The 25,488-nt window shown below is 37.4% G+C and overlaps 1 protein-coding gene across 2 annotated transcripts in view; it reads left to right on the forward strand.

Moving 5' to 3' along the window:
• Positions 1 to 25,488, forward strand: part of cwo (transcription factor cwo) — an 81,833-nt gene that overhangs the window by 14,220 nt on the left and 42,125 nt on the right. The window contains exon 2 of one of the 2 annotated variants that reach the window (XM_076367745.1): positions 13,719 to 13,913. The exons of the other annotated variant lie outside the window; for it this stretch is intronic. The gene's annotated coding sequence lies outside the window, so the exon portion shown is untranslated. The remainder of the gene's footprint in view (positions 1 to 13,718; positions 13,914 to 25,488) is intronic. 2 annotated transcript variants of the gene reach the window in all.

The following is a 25,488-nucleotide window of genomic DNA, read 5'->3' on the forward strand; positions in this document are numbered from 1 at the left end:
GTTTTTCAACACCGTTCTTAAAAACTAACCTTCACGATCGAGAATTATTAACTGAATCAGTCGCAAAATAACGTCCTATTATTTTTATGTAAATATCTAAAAACAACACTACCTGACCTTTCGATGACCTTCATTCTCATCTAATCATAATTGAACACGCCACGTGTTTCGTCTATAGTCTTAATCAGTTGCAATCACATCGAACCGCAAAGTCACTATTGAAAACGAAATAAAGGACATCCAAAGAACTGACCAATAAGACCAAAGTGCCATCTCTCGCGCAACCGGCGATAAAAGCGTTCGCGCAACGTCGGCGTCACGTTCGGAGCATTTCAGGCACGGCGTGCAGCGCACAGGTAGCGGCGTCCTCGACTTTTTGGACGAGCTATCCACGTTGCATGTAAACGTGGTTGCGCATAGACGGCGTCCCGGCGCGGCGGGGCGGAACGAGCGCACCGGTTAGCGGGGAGCAGCAAGATTGCTGGCACATATCGGCGAGTCAGAAGTCACGTTGCTCGACACGCGCTCCGAGCTCCGCTCGATGTAGGTTAGTATTTTTACGCGGGTAACCCGGTATATACAAATACGGTGGCGCGGAGAACTCTGCGTGGTTCTGCGTGGTTCGCCGCACAGCGGTGCCTTTCGGCGAAAACTTGGTCAAAATTCAATTTTCGAATGCGGCGTTTTTTTGGTAGATTCATCGTGTACACTTCGGTGTATCGAATGTCGCTTGGAATTTTTAAATGTATTGGTTACTGAGATATACACGAAATTTCAAGCTTAACCTGTTAACCCTTTGCACTCGAGAAGTGACTCTCAGTCTTGATTTGATACAGTAAAACTATAAAATTGAATATTTAGTATTTTAAATGAAACTTTTTATTGCTATGGAAAATATTTAAATAAAATTACTTTGATTAATTTATCTGTGAATGATCGTTAAATTAGTTTCAAACAGGTCGTCTGTATCTCGTCGAAAAATGTTAAATATTTCCAGTGAAAAACTTTCGAGGGTTAACTGTGTTTGACGAGTATACTCGTCGTGGTAAAAAGTAGTGATCATTAGCTTTTCACAGAAATTACAATTTAAATAGCCAATGGTCATTTTACCATGACAAGTATACTCGTCATGACACAAAATCCCGCAACTTCTCCATGACGTCAAACACAATGTCTCGATAATCAGGCCCTTTAAACTTTCTTATTTAACACCCTTGGCTGTTAAAACAGATGGCACAAGCGTGTAGCAGCGATAAAAGTAAAGTAGAATATCCTTGAATCCACCCTTGGAATTCCTTTCTCGGTGTACCATAAATCTTAGTCGTGTTTTAATCAACCGGAAGGAATACAAAGGTGAGTGCCATCGAGTGTCAAGCTAGGACAGGCTTCCTGATATCGAGTAGCGTGTCTGGTATATCCCGTTGAGAACATTTGTAGGAATTTGCATCATGTCGGCATATTTAAGTTTGCAGTGTGAATGAGGGTATGTGCAGTCTGTCTCGTTGAATCATATTAATGGCATCTCTGGCATTAGCGAAGCGAAGGGTTAATTCTACGGTATGATTAATATTGGAACTACCGTGCCAGTGAAAATTACTGGTTTCAGTATCCTTGTTTCGCGATTGTCGATGTCTTAGAAGTACTAAATATCCGACATGATTTTGAAAATAGACAGTTCCATTTAAATTCTATAACGAATGTCTAAAGAAACCAGAAAACTGGAACAATTTTAACGCTTCGACTGCCAAGTGAACACTCAAAACTCATATGCGATCGAAACAGTGTTCTCAATTCAGCAGAGGCTAAGAACTCGAGATTCTTCGTAATAATTACTCTACTATCTTTCTCATATCAATGTTCAAATTAATGTAGAAAATCGTGTAATCCGAATTCGAGCGACGTTAAAGTGTTAATGCTATAATTAACATTAAAATTACCAGACGGGTCAAAATGATTCATTCCTGATTCCTTCATTTTGCAATTATCAAAAGGACAACATGTTTCTCCGAGGAATTATTAAAGGACTGAATTGTAAATCAATTGAAGCTTCAATAAATGCACTTTTGAAGTTTCCATAGAGGAATTTCGGAAAATCAATTCAACTGCTCGGTAGTTTTAGTGTTAATATACAGGGTGTCTCGCGACTCACGGTCAACCAATTAGGTCATTCTACATGCAAAAATCAGTTGAAAAGAAAAGAATACAACTTTTTCCTGCGAGTCTTCGTTTTAGAGAAAAAGAGAAGAGAAGAGTACTTATCTAATGAGATATATTATTGTGTTATTACAAAAAAATATCAAAAAATAACATTTATTCAAATTTACTTTGATTTATTTTTTGAAGAACATAGTGAGAAAATTATAATTGATACTGATAAACATAGCGCTATGGCGCTCCTCAGCACTCAAACGGTTAAGGAAAGACACCGCGCGGCTCGCGCGAGGACCTCGCCGCAACCTTAGATGGAATTTCCTTACGCGTTTATGTAAGTCCGCCGCTGTCCGGTTTATTACAGGATACAAAGGAACGCGGCGCGCGAGTCTGCCGCGTAATCGGTTTACAGGTCAATCTCAGGCGGTGTAACAAGAAGTCTCTCGACCAGGATAAGATCGTTAAATCGGGGACAAGTTAAACGTAAGTCTAATGCCCCGCCATTCGATACCGTCACGAGGTGGAAGTCGACCTTTTACCAACAAACGATCAACTGAAATTCTTCGATTAACCCTTTCCCCTATGATGAGCCAGTAATAAAAATATTCCACCGGATTCGATCGACCGGAATGTTTGTTTATTCTTCGTGTAAACGAGATGTTGGTCGCTTGCTAGTAGCCTTTAACACGTTCAGTGCCACGTGCACATGTGGTACACGTTAATTTTTGTAACAAGATATTATTAAGGGACACATGGTCAAGAAACGATATCAAAATACATAAAATTAAAGAAAAAACTTGAATATAACTGAATATTTTATTCAAAAAACCAGTACAGTTCATAAGCAAATGACCGAAATTTCCGTGGCACTATTCTTTTCTTATTAAATCGCTAATGATAAAATAGTTTCAATTATGAATGGAATCATAGGGCAAATTAACTCGTGACGACGATTTCGAAAAACTAAATGGCATTCGGTTGTTTCGAGTCGAATTTAAATATTATTTATCTGCCATCAGTCGTTATGCTTCGAAGTGAACGTGCACGTTGAATTAGAATAAAATTCCCGTATTTTTCTAGTAAATTATTAACTATAAAGTAGTCCTGACGAGTGCAGTTACGAGAGAAATTATGTGACAAGGGGTTGAATATCGCAGGCTCCGGATATCTTCAACCGTGACACGTCGTGACGTGCGATATACGCACGCGCGTATTACGGAAGTGTACACGTGCCAAATTTTATATATTTGACAGGGAAGGACAAGGTTTCTAGACACTTTATGGACTTGCATTCAGCGGCTAGTTAAAATGCGGATGACTTCCAGAGAAATGAGGATATCTTTCAGGTTCGAAACGTTTAAACGGTTGCCTTGAATATACTGACGCGAGTAGAATTCATTGTCACCGTTGTTAAATGAAATTTATGGCAAATTGTTAAACATCATTGTTCTCTGGTAATTCTATGCTATTCGTATAATTAGGAGATAACGAGATTAAGGAGATACGTTCTCTGAACCTTGTTTGCATATTTAGGAATATGGGACCGACGACGAGCAATCCTGTTGAACACGAATGCAGTCGTACTTTCTTTGATTTATCTTTGCATATTTATATCTTCTTCTTTTTTCTCTTGCGATGTAACAAAGGCGTGCTATATTTATCGTTATTATTTTTAGTATGTACGTGATAACGCTGCACTCTGCGTGGGCGCTGTGAAAAATCCGATATCATAGAAATTTAAAATAGTTCGATATTTACATTTTAATAGCAATGATTAATATTTTTTTAACTCGCAGGAATATGAAAAACATTTTCGAAGATGAGTTCCGTTATTTAGAATTTTACAGGTTTTTAATCTAATGGAAATTTTGTAATTTTCTGCCGAAAGGTTTTACCAGATGGATGGGCAATAATAAAGTTTCATTTGTTGTTCCATTATTTCGGTGGCTTTTTGCTGGTCATTAATCATGTTGTAAAAGATAGCGATAGTAAGATTACACGTAAGATTAATTGAAATATTATAGGAACAATGACCGAGGCGATTTCAAGAGTTTCCTAGAATGATACTGATACTGATTCTAAGAAATAGGGATATTTCCCAATGATCGCTGGAGTTTTTACATTCCTATTGACAGCTCTGATCAGCGAGTTCCGTAGAAATGATTCATCATCGAAGAACTAGGGTTTATTCCTATGGGATGATAATATCGCACTGTAAAACGAGGCCAAGTTCGTTTCATTATTGTTCAAATATAAACGTCTAATTCTTTAAGTAAAAAACAGTTACTCATAGTAATAACGAAAGAATATTGTATACAACCGAACTTATTTATACTACAATCCAACATTAACCTTTTGCACTCGAAAATAGTTTCACCAGATATATTCCTCGTTCTATAATGGAATATCAATGATACGTTTCATAATTAATATTATTATAAATAGTACAGAAATCAAGGGATAGAAATATACTGTTTTAACGTTTCATGGATAATTACGTTAAATGAAATTTAATATTGAACATCGAACTTTGTAATTTTTCTGTATCAAACCAAATGGCGACTGTCAGTGAATAGAGTCATTTTATTTCTATATGAATTATCGCCAGAGATAATCGAATTATGTTCGACTCTCATTTTCAAAAATAAACCTGCGAATTTATATGAATGTTACAGTGGCATATAGTTAAGAATGAATTGAATAATTGACAATTACTCAGGTGAAAAGTTGAAAACACGTGAGTGGAATTCATTATCTGATTTTATATAATCTATGAGTCGACGAATCTCTTACGTTCGCTAATCCTTTCCCTCGTACCGGTTTATTTACCGGTTGAAGTTTGTCACGTGTTCGGCAGCATGGTTAGATGAATAATCTACAAGATTTTGCGATCGGACTTTCCTTCTGATCTATCTGTCCAAGCATTCACAGTCACGCAACAGAAATTTTCTATAATTACGTAATAATGTTGCTAAGTGCACGAGTTACTGGTATGCGTAAAGTTCGTGTTAAGTTCGTGTCTACAAAGAATTTTTCCAACAATTCTTATTCGAGTTATCTATGCGTACGAAATTAGTTGTTTCGAAAGTGGACATTCATTTAACCGATTACCTCTTTTCTGACGAGTGAACTCGTCGCAACATAAAACCTTGCCACTTCTTCGTGACGAGTATATTCGTCATAACGCAAAATTATGACATTTCTTCGTGACGAGTATACTCGTCAAGATCAACTAACTGGTTAACACAAGAATTACCGAACACTTGAACCATCTTTTGAACATTCCTTTATGAAAGCTATAAGCGTGAATTTCCTCAGACTTCGATTGACCTATATTTCAGTTCAGGTATTTTTAAATCAGTTTCTTTAACCCTTTGAACTCTGTAGGCTCCAATATTGCACCAATCATAATATTCCATATTTTAATGAATCTTAAAGAAACTACCCTAAAATTATTAGATTTTCCACACATCCAAATTCTGCACTAAGAAGTAAAATAAAAGGTCGAAGGAATGTTATAGCATTTTTCAAAATACACAAAATGGAAAAAATACAATATTAAATCATTCGACTGAATTGGATTTTCATCATTGCAGTTCATCAAACTGAATGTCACCGCAATGGGCAGCATTTATAATACAGAAATGTTTGCGAACAATCATCGTTTAATTAAGTGAATCATAGTAATTCGATTTGCTTGGGGGTCACCGGTGACCCCATGGCATTCGACGTGTTCGTTTCCTAAAGAAGCATCCACACCTTGGCAGTAATTCCAAAAGAAGAAATTAGAAATTTGTCGTTTTGTGTCCCACCTGTTGGTTCTAGTGTTAAACATGCTCCATATGTTCGTTAAATAAGCGTCTTTCACCCGGACGTGAAACACAATAGTCGGTTAGATGCAACTGTGCTCATTGTCAATTTTGCAAGAAGCACGCCCACACGCTTACTTACGGACGCATGCATATGGAACAAGTAGCGAAAGAGTAGCCGCGAGTATCACGTAGAATTCACGCAACGCGCAGAACGCTGTGTGAATCGGCGTAGTTGCATCAGCAGGTGGTGTCACGTAGATTTTTTTCTTTTCGGCCACCCGTTACGTACACGTGTGCGAGCATGCGACGCCGTGCATTTGTATTTACATCGTGACTTTCTACTTACTTACGTCTAAGCGCGTCCAAGTGGCGGCCACGTAACACGCGATCGATCGGATTACGTGGTCCACACGTGGCTGATGAGATGGCGCACGTTCGGATTCTTCTTTCGACCGAACTCGCCAATTCCAGGCCACGTTTCAACGATATCCGCCCGAGTTATCGATTCCACCGATGTCCGCCTGCTTAGACTCATTCGACAAATTGAACATTATTTTGGTAAGTTTTCATTTGAACGAGTGTCCCGGAAAATCGTTAATTCTGTCAAATTTGTCGTGTTTCTAATTCCAGAGAAGGTCGATCAGATCGATCTTACAATCGATTGAACTAAAAGTCCGAGAGAATTCAATTTAGCCTCCACACCCGCGCCATTAATTTCAATGAAATATAATCGAAGTTAATCAGATTCCTTTAAAACGCTCCGCTGTAATCGGTTTCAACGCGTCGGTGTTCGATTATTCGATTTCGGCGTTTCCAGATGCAGGTTTACAAGTTTCCCACGGTAATTACGGACGTAATTTAATATAAAGTCGCATGTCTTTCGTTGAACTTTAATATATTCTAATGGAATCAGCAGTGGAATTAAGTCGTTCATTAATTCGTACCGCGGGCGACTTCTAGGGAGGGAACGTGTATTAATGGTTTTAATCTACGTCGGATAGAGATAAAAGCGAATAACGCTTTCTGACGTACACGTTTAATTACCGAGTTTCCAATCCACGGTGTCACATTCACGGCGAACGAGTTATATTCGTTTCTCGTAAAATGTTATTCTTGCATTTGTCAGGCAATAGGTAAGTAGGCATGACAAATCGAGGCTCTGGCAGTGATTATTTGTTGAACAGTGTCACGGTTGCATATTGTCACGAAGCGGACGCGTGCGTGCACGAAATACTCACCGGCGTTCACGTGTCGACGCGTTGACACTATCAGTAATTCCCGCTGATTGTCCGCACGAGTGTCTGTGCCTCTGACTGCGCACAGACCGACGAGGAATTTTCGATTTCGGTTTTTCACGCTGCAGATTTTTCAACGAAACCGTTCGCGTGCTGCAATCGAATATTTTTCAGAAGACCTGCGCAAACGGATATTGTGAAAATAACAGATAGCCTCGGTTGATGATTCATAATCTACTAGGAAAGGCGATGATTGGAAATTAGTGGGCATCTCGTTGGATGAATCCATGATCACCACGTTTCCGCTGTAACCTGTTTTTCTAGAGAAGGAGCTGGAAAAGATTAATGATACAGTGTTTATTTGTTTCTTTGTTTACTTACTTATTTGCTGATTGATTTATTTTAGAAAACACTTTGCACACGTATTTTCAGATATATTTATACTCGTGTTATTCAGAGATACGAGTAATTGGAGTTATTCGTTAAAAATTGCACGTGTCATCCTGTGTCTAACAATAAGATGCAATACAAATTATATTTAACGATTACCAAACTCTAGAACGATTCAGTTTTAACGGACAATATACTGCGCTGTAAAAATAATACCAGCCATCCACAGGTAACGCGTTGTTCTCGAGAATGGCTGCGAACAGCAGCACTTACTGCTGTCTAAGAATTCAATAGGGAATTCCGTTAGCGTGAAACGTCAATTTGCATGGAAACTTTCGAATTTCAAAGATTAAGCTTATCAACTAGATACGTTCACTTTAAACAGACAACTTTCGAACTGTTTTCACATCTAGTCTTACATCGTGTCAGACACGCGGCAAAAAGGTCGAGTGATCGTTAACAAATGTAAACATTACATCCATTTCAGTTAAATTTAACACTAGATTTACGTAACCAGTGAATTTCCCCGATACTGAATATTTTAAACATTCAGTAAGAGTTTCAGTCGTTTGATACGCGCAATAATGCAACATTGCAATACTTGGGATTTAACGCTACAATGTCCACAATTTACATAGACGAACACTTGGTTTCCTAGGAACAATAGAATAAAGTGTAGAATAAACATATCTAGTATTAAATATTACGTTTCTATCGTTACACTAACCGTAGACACAGTAAAAACATAGAATTCCCATTTTCCTAGTCGATTCTCAACGACAAAATAGTTTTATCGAGCGCAATTATAAAAGAATCACAGGTCAAGGGTCAAAGGAGCGCTCCTAACACCTGCTTACCTCTTTCTAGTCAAACTAAGCCCGGAACTAAGCTCTAGATTCTCAAAGTCGCCGTTTAAAACCGTAACAAGCACGAAGAGTTTGTCCAAGCCTCATCGAGACACGCAGTCCGCCGCGCTCGCGGCGTTCGCGCACGCTATAAAGACGTAAAATCCGCAGTCCAGTTTTATGTGTCCCGCCGCGTGTCCAATCCATTATTCGCCGGAACGTTCAAGATTTATTTCCACGGGAAATATGAACCTGTCAGCGTCGGCGGTTAGCGCGCAGCGCGTTTCCCAATGGCCGCGCGCGATCCTTTCACGGGATCGGTCGTCGCGAATGATAAATTATCTCGGGAAACTCTGATTGTGCCGGTGATCGGCCGCCGTTCGACATCTTAGATTTATTTGTTATTCGCGTGTAGGAATTGCGTGGTCAGCGTGCGTAGTATAGAACACGAATTAATGTCCAGCGCGAAAGGAACGGGACAAGAAGGGTTCTCCGATGCGCGACGCGACGAACTTACAAAGGAAGGACGCCAATGGGTTGACACCGATTTCATTGAATTCCTGCAAGTTGACAGTGCATGCGTCTGTAATGAGATGTGTTAAACGGGCGTGGTTGTTTGTTAATACCGGGAACCGATCGAATCGTAGGACTTAACCCTTCGCGGACGAAGGTTCTTTGAGTACAAAATCGGCAGATGAATTATATATCGATTGCTTAATTAATAGGACAACAGGAAACTGATCTCTTTCAATAATTAATCTGATCGCGAATATCAACGTTCATCAAAGGATTAAAATCCTGTTTTTTCGTTCGTTTGATCTATCAATCCCTACATTGTCCGGTTAATTGGCTTTTCAATGTTCATCGTTTGTTTCTGTTTGCACTAAAAATGTATCATCTAATTTGTCGATATCTTTTAGCCAGTGATTTGGCTAGGTTAGTAACTTGAGAGGTGATTATCCCAGATTGCTTCAATTTAGTTCAATTCATTTCGATCGTTTCCATATACTTTCCTGGAAACACGCGTTGGCGGAAAATTCTGCCGTAACGAGAGGGTTGGACGACGAGAGGAGAAAAACAATGTGTTCTACGGCGCAATAACGCACGTGCGTGAACCTGCGCGTGCCGCGGCGGCGTAACGAGAACAAGAACGAGAAAGTGAACGGTACCCATCGATGATTGCGCGCTGGTTGCCGAACAGCTCTTGGAAGGACGTCGGCCCGCGTCGGCCCGAAACCGAATTTAAATTAGAGCCGTTATATAACGCTGAAAAATGGTCTCGCAGACCTCTGCCCTCCTCCGGTCACATGATCCCGGCCGGTGCTTAATCTTCGAGTGCCTACCCACCTGTTTCCTCGGTCGCCGACTTTTCCCCGAAGTGTCGCGAGGCTACGCGTGTAGGCTCACGGATTTCTGCGCGATAAAGGCGGGTGGTATGCGGCGAATCGTATTTTATCAGGGCACAGGTGAGTCGCAGATAAGCTGTCGGTTATTAATCTTTCGGCCGTTTAGTCAGCCGGAGATACGGCTGAAACGACAACAGCTCGTTTCGACCGCGATTCCCTTTGTACCGCACGTTTTGGCTGGATTTCGCCGAATTCGCGGGTAGAAATCTGACGCTACGCGTGCTGATACTTTGCGTAGATTTGTTTATAAAGTACCGAGCCGAATAACTGATTACCGAGGCGGCCGAACGCGTATAAGACGTGCTGACGCTAGAACTACCGAGTTGAATTGTCTAGAATTTCTATATAGAAACTTCAAGAGTGCATTTATCGAGGCTTCGATTGATTTATATTTCAATTTGTGTATTGGTAAATCAGTTTCCTTAATCATTTCTGTGAGAAACGTCTGTTATGTTTTTAATAATTGCAAAATGGAGAAATCGGGAATGGGTCATTTTGACTCGTCTGGTAGTTTTAGTGTTGAGAGCTGTTATACTTAACACTAAATGTACAGATATTTTATATGTAACTATTTTTACCGTAACTAGTCAAATAGTTGATTATAAAATAAAGGTAGACATGTTAGGTGATAAATGTTTCTTAGCGGAAATAGAAGGGAAGACAAAAATTGAATGAACTGATTGATCGGACAATACAGGGATTGATACGAAGTTAAATAAATAAAACGCACAGTTTCGAGTCAGATTTAAAATTTTATTTCACGTTTAGATACAGTGATATCGGATAAATCCGTATATAACGGATTCTGCGAATAAAAAGTTAGCAACAACATTTTTTAGAACACGTAATCTACGAGAAATCGTATAGGATATTCTCAGATAACGAAAAATGTATGTACTTTTTCAGTTTTTATCTCATTACTGATACGAGTCTCTTATAAAACAATATTACTTATATATATATAACAATAAAAAAAACATAAAAGAACATTTTTTATCAGCAGATCCGTTATTTATCACTTTCACTCGTAACGGGCGCCGATATCGCCACGTTGCTCTGTTTCTCTTGTAAATTCGCTCGTCAGTTAATCATCAGTTTTCACGAAATTATCGTCGGGTAAAAATAACACCATTCAGCAGTCAATATTTACAACCATTAACATAAGTAAAAAATAAACAACAACGAACGCATCTTCTTATCCATTCATTTTTTTGCGCGGATTTATCCGTTTTCGAGTTGTAAGTACTCCGCCGAATAATACTTCAATTAATCTGCAATCAATACAAAGACAGAAAATACTTCTAAGAAACTATCAAAGAAATTCATTACAAATGAATTAAACTCTCAGCAGACTTCGAGTTCCTATATCAAAATTTCCAATCGAACTCAGTGTCAAACAAAAATACAACTCGTCAGCTTCGTCTCGAAATCATTCTAATCAGTTAATTTCTGCATTTTCGATTGCTTATCCGTCTCATTATTTCTCTCCTTTTTCATCGCGACGAAGGCGTGTTTGTTACAATTCGCCGATAGCCAGCTCGCGACGTCGCAATCATCGAACACGCCTTCGGAGTACCAAGACCAAGGAGTGAACTTAGCAGTGAGTTAAGTCAGTAAGCAGGTCGTCTTCCAACTGGTTGACCAAGGCACGTGTGCGAGCCGAGTCGTCGTAGGTGCAACCATATGTGAAAGTGACAGCCACGCACTAACCGGCGAGCAAAGGAGGTGGGCAGTAAGGTCGACGAAGGACGCCGCGCGGAATCACGGGCGTTGTTGGCGATCTTTCGTGCCCGGATTCCGAGCCAATTAAAATCCAGATTCTGATTAAGGCTGGTCGGGCTGCTCCGACGTTGTTTATGAACGCGACCGAATTATTATCGGTGCACGCCGAGCGAAGTCGCGTTCCCCTACGAAACGGAGAAACGCAGCGTTTCTCATTAACATTCCTGCTGCCTCTAATTGTCCTTTGCAATTTGTCCGTCCGCACGTTCGCCACGTTTTTGCGATATTTATATATACGATTACGATCGCGAGACTGCCGCCGAGGTCACGTTTATTTTTCTTGCGGCTTTATTAGGTCTTCTATTATTTCTTAGGTCTTCCTGTTGAACCTTTTAGAGGTTACGCGTGCTTCCGTAATTGGGTGGCTTGAAGTATTAAGGTGCGAGACTGAACGATGTATCTGGAATCTTTATTTATAATTTTCTAAGCGAAATTTTTACACTTTTGGCAGTATTTGCTCCCTTAGCCCCTTGCCCTACGATTTGTTTCTCGATTGTGATCAATAGAACTACTTCGCCGTTAATAATTTATTGAGGAGAATAATTCTAGGTATATTCTGTATCTACGTCTGCTTTGAAGTATAATAATTGATAACAGAAGAATACTATGTAATTCAAATTCAAAGGAACTGAGTAATATTTATACTTGTTAAATTCTGCTTAAAATCTTCGCCACGAGTCTGACACGTTGTTATAAGGGGTTAACACTAAAACCGAGTTAATTGACTTTTGGAAATTTCTCTAGAGATACTCTAAGAGCATCTATCGAGACTTCGATCGATTTACAGTATAATTTCGATAAATCGGTTTCTTTAATAATTTCTCAGTGAATTAAAGGGGAGAATAAAGAGTGCGTTATGAAAGAATCATTTCGACGCAAACGATCTTGTTCGTTTGAACGTCATTTGCAACGTCATTTATGACGCCAGTTGACAATATTATTATGCAGTCGTACACACCGCGGAACGGCACACCGAACAATTTATCACGAGTCGTTTCGGCGGCGATTTGGATCAAGGATGCTCCGCCGAAAATAAACGTACGTGTATTTACTAAATCGGCCGGTATTTATTAAACGTACCTGACGAAATTCCTGACTCAGCTTCCGTCCTGTTTCGACATGTCCGAATAACACGAGGGCGAGTGGGAAAGTTTCGTCTTCCCCGTTGTATTTTCGTTTTCGCCGAAAATTGGATGAGGCCGACGCTGCGCTCTTTCGTGACATTTCCTCTCAGAATTTTATGTTACTTTGGACATTTTACTTTGGACTCGAGCAAGGTCGAACTCGTATATATCTCACGCGCGAGTCTGACGATATCTTATTGTATTTTAGCCTAGAAGTTGTTTGAATAATTATAAATAATAACATAACGTCGATGAGTCTATTCGTTGGTTACAATTGAGTCGCTCGGAAGCCAATGCGGATAAGACGATTTTTTATTTTCTGATTTCCGTAAATTTTAATCGAATAAGTAGTATTCTTTTTATTAGAAAGCCCTTCTTTATAGCTTCTGAATACGTTGTTTAATCATTTTAGAAGCTGAAACATTCATTTTCTCAATTTTTCTATCAATTAACACTGAAACTACCGGACGGGCCAAAATGACCCATTCCAGGTGTCTTTCTGTAATTATTCAAAAGATAATAGATGTTCCCGTGAGAAATGATTAAAGAAATTGATTTACCAATACACAAATTGAATTGTAAATTAATTAAAGTCTCGGTAAATGCACTCTTGAAGTTTCTATAGAGAAATTCTAGAAAACAATTTAACTGCTCGGTTTTAATATTAACATGTGGGAATATTAATATTTAGTCATTATAGAATACAACATAACAGTTAATTATTATAATTAATAATAGGATTAGAAATCAACAATAAAATTACCAGGTTCAAAATGACCGATTCTTGAATTCTCCTTTTTGCAATTATTAAAAAAAACGAGATGTTCTCGTGAGAAATGATTAAAGGAATCGATTCAGCAATACAAAAATTGAATTATAAATCAATTAAAGTCCCAATAAATGCATTGTTGAAGTTTCTATATAGAAATTCTAGAGGACAATTTAACAGCTCGGTGGCTTTAATGTTAAGCAGGATGGAAGGACGGTTCGGGCCATGATTTCGTAACGAGGCTCCAACTTACTCCATTAATAGCGGCTGCAATTATACGGATCCGCCCATTCGCCGTAAGAATATCTGCGAACTCTGCTTAGCGAACCGTGATTATGACGTAACCGTTGTTCCATGCGCACGTGGCGTTTTCGATACCGACTGGACCAAGTTCAATGTGTACGTACCTACTTATGAATATCAATCGATTCAGCATATAAACTTAGCTTGATCGGGCTCGATCAATATTCATTAAATCGATTGGTTTGTTTTCTGCGCTTGTTGGCCATTACAGCCGGCGTGCGTTCGTTCTAACGAGTGTACACTGGACAATCCATTTCTCGAAATGATGGGAGCTCGACGGTTTGATTTCTTTGGGTGTAGTTTGGTCATATAGGATTATTTATAATTTATGCGGTAAGGTGGTTTGCGCCTCGGTTGCAGGTGAGAAATGAACGATAGGGGTTTCTTCTGCAGAGGTGGAGGATGTTCGAAAAGGATTCCTTTTTTTGAGAAACGCGGAGGATAATTACATAGGGGTTTCTTCGATTATGTCTACGCCGAACGTTATCCCTCTGCTTTATAATAACATGCTGGCTGAGGAAATTTCAAAGGTTTAATTGTTTGCTCTCAGCCATTTGCTTTGATGTACCAACGTTATAAAATCTTATAAACAATCTTAAGCTTCGCGTAATCCATAAATGTGTGGAATATTAAAATGTTCTATTATTTAGTTCGTTTTAGAAAAAGTCGTCTATAATTCATTAACAAGCATATACATTACTCGATCGTTTCGAATTTAAATTAAGTATTATTCTTCTGTTATCTGTTATGTTTTAGGGTAAACGTAGATAGAATGTGCCTAGAATTTTTATTTTTTCAATAAATTATTGACTAAGTGTTTTGAATGACAAAGTTGTATCTATTATAATTGAGAGATAAATAGGTTAAAGGTGAATAATAATTCGTGGTTTAGAGCTTTCGATTTTCCTTGAATTTTTTTTGTATTCTATCTGTTCGAAAAGTAATTTAAACTCGATAGGTTAACAATGAAGAATATAATGCTTCGCGGAGATGAAGCGAACGATCCTAATGGTCCTAAACGTGTCTTCAAGCTTTAAGTACCTTCTAACGAAAGTGATAATATAGGTTCCGCGGAATAATTAGCATCTTCGTGTTCGCAGTTACTGTATTTTTAGAATCGTAATGCACGCCTGTTCTTAATTGACCAATTACAGTTATTTAGTACCGATTCGCCCGACAACTTAGATCCTCTAAAATTAATAGTCACGTCCGATTGCAGCTGCCGGCGTTTCATCAACGATTACTAAATATTTCGTTTTCGAATCTGCGCCGAGAAACACGCGGAAGAAGTATTCACTGAATACGTTCTAATCGGTACCAGCTCGATTGTTCTATTCCAATTTTCAAATAAAATACACGAAAACTTCAAAACAATGAAGCTGCAGTGACGAAACGTTTTACACCCCAGAATTAAAAAAGAACAAACTTATTTAAATAATAACTAATGACTGAATTGAAATTTTTACTAACATTGATTATATTCATAAAATATCACAACGTTTAACCCAGCATCTCCTATTTCCATCAAATCATTCATCAAAATCAAAAAGAAGACTGTCTATTAAACAGATAATCAATTCGAATCAAATTTTACATTTTCTCAATACTCTGGTAATTAGCGAAGTTGCCCAGCTAAGTGTCTTTACATAAAAACGAGACTTCTCGTTACCGGTACGCAATGTGTTAAACATTTTTACTTGGAATTCCTACGTTCACTGAATATGAAATATTTAAATTCTCAAAGTAGCTTACATTTCTGATGTACATATTTGTAATCTAATATTCCTTTAGTAGTTCATTTTCACAATATATGGTATTATATTGTTTTCTTGAAATAATACATGTTTCCTATCTTATTAGCTATGCAGTTACAAGTGTTTCGTCACGAAACCTTTTCATTACTATTATCTTCTGTATTATTACCAAACTTATCAACACTTCCAAACATCGAAGTGCTCGATACAAGCAGCACACTCTTTATGCTTGATTTGTTTCAATGCTGTGGTAATTAGCGAAATCGCATATCTATCGATTAAAAAATAAAAAGAGACTGCGAATCTCGCGAGACCTCTCCGAGTTTCTCGGCGAAGTACAAGCCGTCCAACGGAAACCGAAAATAAAGTGTCCGTTGCGTAACGCCGACGAAAATTTCCGAAACGCCGGGGAACGGCGAGAACAATGTAGAAAGCGGCCGCGCGAACCGTTTACTTTCCTCCGGGTAACGCCTTTTTTTTCGAGATACTTTCGTTTCCACGTTTATTTACGGTCGGTCGAGTCACTTACGCGCGAGGATGCGCGAGTTCAGCTGTGGATGCACAGGTGTGCATCGTCAGCGGCGTGCGAGCGGCGCGTTTAACAATGAACAAGGAGAGAACGCTCGCCAGTCACATGCCGGGAAATGTCAACCACGTGCAGGTACACGAGGTTCTGGCTTATAACTCGCCCAACGTGATTACGCTTCTGCAAGAAGCGATGTAGAAAATTGTTTCAGATAATTCGCCTCGCCGTAGCGGCCGACGTGCGCCGTTTCAGCGAAAATATCCTGCGAGCGGCCGTTTATTCGTCAACGGCGAGGACGCCGTGTCGCTCGATTTATTTTTCTTTCTCCTCGATTATCGAAAATTATTCGTCGCGCTCGGTCGGTCGTCCCGTTAACGGGTTAAATTAATTGGATCTCGAAAGGTGGGTCTTTCGGATTAGATTCTTTTGTTGAACTCGGTGGACTCGTTGTTTGTGCTTGTAGTTTTTGTGTGTGTCTGCGAGGACGTATGAGTTGTTAGGTAACGCGAAATGAAAATTGTAACACGCGATGATGAATTTAGTGATTGGGTGTTTGTGGAACTTGAATGGTGTGGTGAATCATTATTCTGATTACTTTATTATAACATATTATAATAATATTATAATATAATAATAATAATAATAGTAATATATTATAATATAATATTAATAATAATATAACATACATTATAATATTATAATAATGTTATATATTATAATATTATTTAAATAATTCCGATAAATCTTAATTCCAATGGAAAAGCAATGCGATGCAATGTTATCAAAAAATTCAATTATAAATTAAAAATTCTTTATTAAAGGAACTTTAACAGAGCATACAATAGTGGGGTTTTCTCGTTTGATGATCATTTGCAGTATCAGTATCAGTATCATTTCCACTAGATTATTTCTTCCATGTTGTGGGAATTTTAATTAGTTCGAGACGTGTCACTGTGTATGTCAGATGAGCGATTTAATTAAAGTCTCGGAATGCTGGATATTTTGAACAAATAAACGTTCTTGCCTTGGAATGCATTGTTTTTATTTGATTCTACAAAAACGACGATTTCATATCGCACTGCCGAACAGATAGACGCTAAACGTCAATGTATTCGTGTAATAGTAACGTCATCGACGCTGGAAAAACATTATAGCGCAGATATTGGATATCGGTACATTACTCTGCGAGCCATTGACATCAGCATCAGTCTTTACATCAGACTGTAAAAGCTTTTTTCACTCGTAATTAATGGACACAGTTGAATATCGACGAGACACGTTTGAATTGTTTATGAATATCGTAAGTATATGCCGAAGGAATGCTCCTAAAAACGTTCGAATCGTTTGTACAGCTTCGCATTGTTTTAATTTACGTAATTAGCGAAAAAACACGCTTGTATAGAGGATGATATTAAAAACATATTAACACGTTCAGATAGATGATTAAATTATTGACAATTTTCAACTTGTGTCTTATACTATGAATATTCATTTCACGTTTCAACTGACTGCTATGGTGGTCATTGATCACTGATACTTCCGAATTGCTTGGAAACAATATGTTCGATCGATGTTTAATGGGAATAGTTAATATTGAAAGTGAATGTATAATAATGTACGTAAGCATCAGAACGCCCAGTAATTAATAATTCTCCATATTTATCTTTATTACGAGAGAATAAGCGTTACGCAAAACGCTCGAGATTTTCGTGAAGGTTAACGTGTTTATTCAACATTCCCTATTTACGAATTATGCTTTTAATAGATTATTCGATGTTATTATTCACCTCGAACGCTGTAATATTATCATCATAATAATTATTAATTAATTATTATTCTTATCGTTATTATTATTACTACTACTACTACTACTACTACTATTATTATTATTATTACTATTATGGTTATTAGTATTACTATTATTATGGTTACTACTATTACTATTACTATTACTACTATTATTATTATTATCATTATTATTATTATTATCTCTTATGTTGACTCAAGTTTCTCTTTACTGATAAAAACACGAAAAAACGCAGAAAACAGCCGCAGTGAATGAAACACACACGAGCAGCGTAGTTGTAGCACAGATGAGTACAACGCACATTCTACGTTCGACAGTATTTCCTTTCCTTCCTTCTTGTTCTTCAATCATCTAATCAGTGAATCTATAATTTGCTACGGTGAAAATACGGCCGGCTCAGACTCGTGACAGCTATTGCTAATTTAGATTAGAGGCCTCGGTTTTTTACCTGTACTAAACTGCACGTGCACACGTGTAAGTACACGTGGCACGTGTATTAAAGAATTAAGGATCCGTGTTTTTAATAGTCATGAAGGCCTGAGTTCACGGATCCACGTATACGTGTACACAGAATCTGTCATTACCAGGTTCGCCTATTTTATCTGAATTTTTGTATCGATTTCACATTTCAATACAAAATCATGCTACTACGGAGTATTCAAATTCAATCTCCGACGAACTTCGATTGGTGACTCCTATATAAGTCTGCACAAAAGTAACATATAACGTAAATACATCTGAGCCTCGTTTTACGTGTAATAAATAAGATAATAAATAACAGAATAAAAATGACACGGTTTGAAATCCGAATTCCTTTATCGCAATTAAAGTAATTACAAGTCAACAGAGATACGGCTAATCACACATTCGAATCGAACATAAAGATTTCTGTTAATTGCCGGGGAATAATTGGAACCACCTGACGAAGGCTCTAAATGAAGCCAATTACAATGTCGACGGAAAGTTGGAATTCTTTTCTCGAGACTCTTTGTCGAGATTAATTATAAATAATCAACGATACAACGATTCGAAATGGACCACTCCCCTTTCGCGAACGAATCGAGAAACTTTCGATGGCAAAATTACAAAATGGTATTCCGCTTCTGCGTTGCTCGACGAATCGATAGATTGTTTGTTCCTCAACGGAGCTGCAATTTATTATTGATCGGTTATTATACAATTGCGCGTAATTGCTCACGCGATCAGACATAATCGTCCCCTGCTTTTACTACGGCTGTATTTCCGGAAAACCGCGCCGGAGAGACAACACGGCCGGTCGTCGCGGCGTGGACGAATTGTGTAACATCTTGCTGGGTAATTATATAATGTAAAATGGAATTATGTCACGAAGCGGGAGCAATAACGTATAAATAGAAGCTTTGCGTCACCGTTTCACCACCGAGGAGAAACGTTCCGCCGATCGATTTTGATCGGAATTTTCTGGGATTATCGTCTGGCGAACGTCTCCCTTCGTTCTCCTGGAAATCTCTGATTTCAAGGGAACCGACACGGTGATCTACTTTTCATATTGATTCGACGAAGCTCGTGATATCAGAGAACACGATGTCGGTCTAGAAGTTGCCAAAAAATTGATTTTTGTGTTGGACTTGTAATTAAAAGGCAATTTTAAACTGTAGAATTTGTGATTAAAAGGAAACTTCCAAATGTTGGATTTGTAATTAAAAAGAAATTTCAAAATGTTGGAAATTAATGATAGGCATACTAGAGTGGTACTAATGAATTAAAGAAGATAATTATCTGGGGTTTAAGATATTCGATTACGTATATTTCGAACATATAAGAAATTCTTTAATATTACATTGTAGTCAAATATTAGAGGTTTCTCTGCTGGTTTCTGTAACAGTTAGTAACTGAGAAATGAAGATCATGTTTGTTTCAGCCTTTTCGTACACTTTAAAGGTAAATCGTATTAGACATTAATCTATATAATTTAATCAAGATGTTATTAAACTTGGTGACTACTATTATAAATTACCCTTTCCAGTTTCTCAAATTCATTTCACGACAGTTGGAAATGCTATCGAAGTTTCACTCGCCTGCATTATCAAGTGTGTTGTGTGTATCTAATTAGAAGCCTGAAACGTCTAATCAGTTGGAAGTCTAAGTGGTAGGAGCTAAGTGTGATGTGCGTTGATCGGAGCGTCGATAAAACATCTCTCTCTGATGCATTTGTGGCAGAGCTACTGATAGCTGGTGGATCTTAATGAAAACTATCATTACTCTCAAACTCCACAAACTGATAAATTACGGAAAAGTGTAGATATGATATATACGAGTCACTCAGAAGCTAATTTACCGATATTTTCTGATTTTTGTCAATTTTAATGGAATATATAACATTCTTTTCAGTTATCTAAGGATTTACTGGTTTCTTGGTTTTTTTCTAGGTCAAAAAGCAATTCTTCCTATAGCTTCTATATCATTTTTGTCAATTTTAATGGAATAAATAATATTCTTTTCAGTTATTCAAGGTTTTATTGGTTTCTTCGATTTTTCTAGGTCACAAAGCCTTTCCTTCTATAACTTTTGAATATGTTGTATATTAATTTTAGAATCCAAAACATTGATTTTCTCAATTTTTGTTTTCTGGACCTAATAGCATTGGCTTCTGAGCGACGTATTAATCACACGTAATAATTATTAGCAACGACTCAAACAAATGTAAAAATTCTGTATTACATTGGAATAATTAATATGCAACTAAACCAACTGTACACGTCGCAAGAAACTTTCTTCCTAAATATTAACAGCATTGGCTTCTGAGCGACCCACACGTATTAATCACACATAATAATTATTAGTAATTAATCATGTACTAGCTGTACACAAATAAAATTTCTTCCTAAACATTGCCATTCGCGAAGAAGCAACGTCACAGTTTGCTCGTGCAACTGTTCAGGAACACAGGCAGAAAATATTCTTCGCTCCACTCAAAAATAAAAGTTGACCTTTTGGCCAGGTTTCCGGGGCAAATGCCAGTGTTCGTCGCCGCCTCAACGTAAACGTGTCCATTATAAAAGGAAAGTACGTGTTTCCACGCTTCGCTCTGATCGCCACTTTTATCGAGTATCGTGGCTTCGCTATAAACGTACTCTAAGTAAAAAGGCATCGGCATTTTAATAATTTACAGCCCGCCGTTACGGAATGCGTCAACTGACTTCACCCGTTGGACATTCATGAGAAAGTGGCTGATTCGGAATTCTAGGTTGAGTAATTCTCCGTTTTAGATCAGCCTTTTCTTGGACTGACAATAAGTAACGAAAGACTGCATCGACTCTGTCGTTAAATATAGTTCTGCATTGAATATTGCGAATAACTGCGTGCCGCCGAAAGTGTATTTCCGTTTGTAAACTAGTTTTAACACTAAACCCACCGGACGGGTCAAGTTGACCCACTTTGGGACTTGTACTTTGCAAGTATTTAAATTCCGAAGGTGTTTCTGCTAAGGATTTCTAATTAAATTTGTGAATTTGTATAGATACGAGTTTAGACCCTTAAAATCTCGAAGAGCGTGTTATAATTTTTATAAGAAATCGAAAACAAGTCACTCCATTCGTTCGATAATTTTAGTGTTAAGTTTCTATTAAATCGAGTTCAAGAAGTCGAACGAGACTAGAGGTACAAAGAAGTAAATACTTGAAACAAGTATTGTATAATTAAGTTGAAATCAAATTTGAGAGATACATACTCTACAATTATATTGAAATAAAAATTAATAATTGAAATAAATATTAATTATACCGAAGTAAAATTAAATAATTGAAATCAATACTGTACAATTATACTGAAACAGAATCGAATAATTGAAATAAATGTTAAATAATTACTGTGCAATTTCAACGCGTTACCTTCCATTCTTTAATCCACACGACATGCAATCAAATTTAACAAATACATATTCTACAATTATATTGAAGTAAAAATTAATAATTGAACTAAATATCAATTGTACTGAAATAAAATCGAATAACTGAAATAAATACCGTGCAATTATATTGAAATAAAAATTAATAATTGAACTAAATATCGCGCAATTACACTGAAACAGAATCGAATAATTGAAATAAATGTTAAATAATTACTGTACCATTTCAACGCGTTACCCTCCATTCTTTAATCCGTACGACAGGTACTTACATGTACTCTGTGGGAAATTAATAAATCATAAATTATTTGAAACTGCCGGGCGTATCGATAAATTCTTCATTCCTCTGTGAAATCCGCCATTAAGAAGCTATTTATTGCGCAGACCGTTAGCGAGAAATGTAATTCCTTACTTTTTTTTTTCTTCTTCGGATCGCTAGAACTCCACGTTCGCAGTTCGTCATGCGCGTTACGTGATCAATGGCGATGTTTAACTTGTCAGGGAAAAACTCGGCACGTGTCGCGGCGGGGAAATTTTACGCACAAACTCGGCACATGTCTCTCCTCGCCTGCGCGTTTTGATTAATTGATTATTAATGCGCGAACAGAACTCCTCGGTTTTCGTCGATTCGCGATTTAGCCGACCGCCTGCGCTTCGAGATCGACGCGTTTTCATTAGAATTTTTACGGGCGTATAAATATTTAGAGAAATTCAAAGAATTAAGTAATACGTTCGTTAATTATATTACTATTATATCGACTATTAATTATTAATTGATGATCGACAGTTAATAACTAATAATCAATAACTCGTCAACGACTGTTTTCCTAATCTTCGCTTTCACATTTCTTCTTGCATTAATATGCATTATATATTTAAAATCAGCGAGAATAACAAATTCTGCGCAATGTTTGCAATAATATACGAAATTATAGAAATAGGTAAACAGTCATGAAAATCATCCGACAGATGTATTGAAGTCTACAAAGTTTGTTTTCACGATCATTCTAATGTACTTATTTTAGTGAACATAAGAAACGAAGTGAGTAGATCTAATTCTCGAAGTAATATTTTTAAAATAAATTCTGTAAATGTACAAAATAATTGATTTAACGAAAGTGAATATTTTATTATCCAACAGTAGCTGCAGTTTAATCTCTTCATTAATTCAGGTAATAGACCGAATATTATTCGAATGATAATAGACAATAATAAATCGAGATTCAGTAATAACAATTTCGATGACGAAATTGTAGCACGCGATGGAATGCTAGTGAATACACAATCAGCTTCAGGTGTGAGGATTTTATCAGTTGTATTATTGACAGAAACAACTTAACAGCCGGATGAATTATTTAAGGATAATATGTTTAGTCACGCGTGCAGTAGATCTTCAATTATACGCGCATACTAAACAATGCTGTTCAAAGAAGACACTTGCATATTCAGAAGCTGTTTGTTTCGAAGCTAAAGTTCTCAATCACACGAGGAAAAACACAAATGATCGTCAATCGATCAGACGGTTTCTTTTGTTGCCTGGAACCTATTAATACCGTCTGCGAGCCAAAGGTTTCGCAGCACAGATTGCGCACTTCCATTTCCTTCAACATTGTTCTTTCCTTTATTTCTTATTTTTTTTAATTGAGAGTTTATGAATCTATTTATATATATAGCTAGTTAAATAGGTTATGTCAGTAAAATCAAACAAAGGTTAGTAAAAAGGTCAGTAAAGTTATATATACACGATTTTGTTCCTTCTTTTATAGAAACTACTTTAATATAAAAAATCCGGTGATTTGAAGAAACCATTAATGTTTGATGATTATTCTAATTTATTTCAAAGTCTAGTTTGGAGGATAGAAATAATTTTAATATTCTCTTCAATTTCTGTATTAACAATGCACTCTAGAGGCAATTTTGTAAAGGCACTTTCAATCAATCTATTGCTAATTTCTTTTTGTTATAATTAAATTTCATTTGGATGAATTTCTGGCTGGTGTCAGGTCGTACTCGTCTCTTGACCGGAGCGACCGAGTATCTCTATAAAGTCGTCGCAAATATTTTTAAATTTTGCGAAAGGTCATGTAGCAGAAAAGTGCATCCGCATGTAAAAAAGTGACAAAACGAGCCTTCAAAGGTGATCGGTACGTAGAGGCTGATGTTAATTTTACAAACACGTCAGAGGAAGCTGACACAGTGGATACCGAGATTCTCGAAAAGAAGAACGTGCTAATAACGTAACTACAGCATTCTCAGTCTATTAATTTACTTTTCGATAGAAGGAAGATCCATTAGCATAACAAATTACTATAAATCCTCACAGTTCACTTTATCGATGCAATCAGTCATCAAACTGATATACATACTGGTATCTTCAACTTTAACACATTTCTACCGAAGGTGTCACAAGACACCTTCTGAAATTTTAACTTCATCATTTTTCAAATCTTTATTCATATTTAATTCGAACAAAGAGCATGCCATGTTTCTCATCATCAATTATCTTCTTTCATTCACTTCCAAATTCACATACTTAAAAAAACGTCTAACGATACTAAATAACGTCTAACGATTGCTAAATAAAACGTAATAAGTAACGTAACCTAAAATGAATTTGTAAACAAAGAGGCCACGATGACAGTTGGTAAATGAGACTGAACAATATTCAAACGTCGACATTCCAGCGAGATGAAACGTTCACATTTCGAATATTAAGTCGATAGGAGCTCAACGAGATTCGGGAAATTCCGTTGTGTGTCGCACGGAACGTGACAGTAGGATAATAGTCGGATAATTCCGTTCGGAGCTGTCCCTCAATATTTATACCGCAGCCAGAGCAAAGGGTTCGTTACGCCGGTGTAACGCGCGGACAAAAGAGACTCGTAACTGGGTGCAATTTTTATGAGGAACGACATTGCTAGAATTATCAATAATGCGCGGTGGCTCGTGCCTTTTTCCGTCGACTCTATTTATAGAGTAAAATCTATAACGAGGCAGTGGACGTGGCGCTGCCGGGTTATTGACTGAAACGCTCGTAGCGATACGTCGGCGTTACGTAAAGTCGGAGACGAGCACGAGCTAGCTGGATGTTTTCGCCCCGAGAAATTCCGAGGACCGACATTCATTAACTTGTTAACTGTGGTATTTAGTCTGAAAAATGTCTCGTTTCGCGCGCAATAATATCGGAAAATGAAGTGTATACTCGTCGAACGCAGGACGAATGCACCTAGGCTATATTTTAATGAGAAGCCACAATAAAGAAGAATTACGTGTTTATTTGAATTCATCGTTAAAATGATTAGTACCATTTCAAGCTTTAACCCTTTGCGGATGTCGGCATTTCGGTGAGATGAAATGTTCAGATTTGGAAGACTAAGTCGTGGAAAAATGATGTTATTAGTCGAACAATAAGAGATCAGCAGTTTTCTTTCTTTCTATTAATTAAGCAATTGATATATAATTTAGCTTCGTATGTTGAAGGTTTTGTATGTTTCGAGGAATCTTCGTCAAAGGGTTAAGATGACGTGTATATTCGTCGAACACAGTTAACTGGTTAATGTGGACCCGTTAGGTAGTTCTAGTGTTAAGTATAATAGTTGATTACAGAGGAATAATTACTTTGAATTCGAATGAACCGAGTAAAATATATATTTGTTGAATCATGTTGAAAATTTTCACCACGAGTCTCGCTCGTTGTA

Source organism: Nomia melanderi, chromosome 5 (assembly GCF_051020985.1).
Source record: "Nomia melanderi isolate GNS246 chromosome 5, iyNomMela1, whole genome shotgun sequence".
Lineage (NCBI taxonomy): Eukaryota > Metazoa > Arthropoda > Insecta > Hymenoptera > Halictidae > Nomia > Nomia melanderi.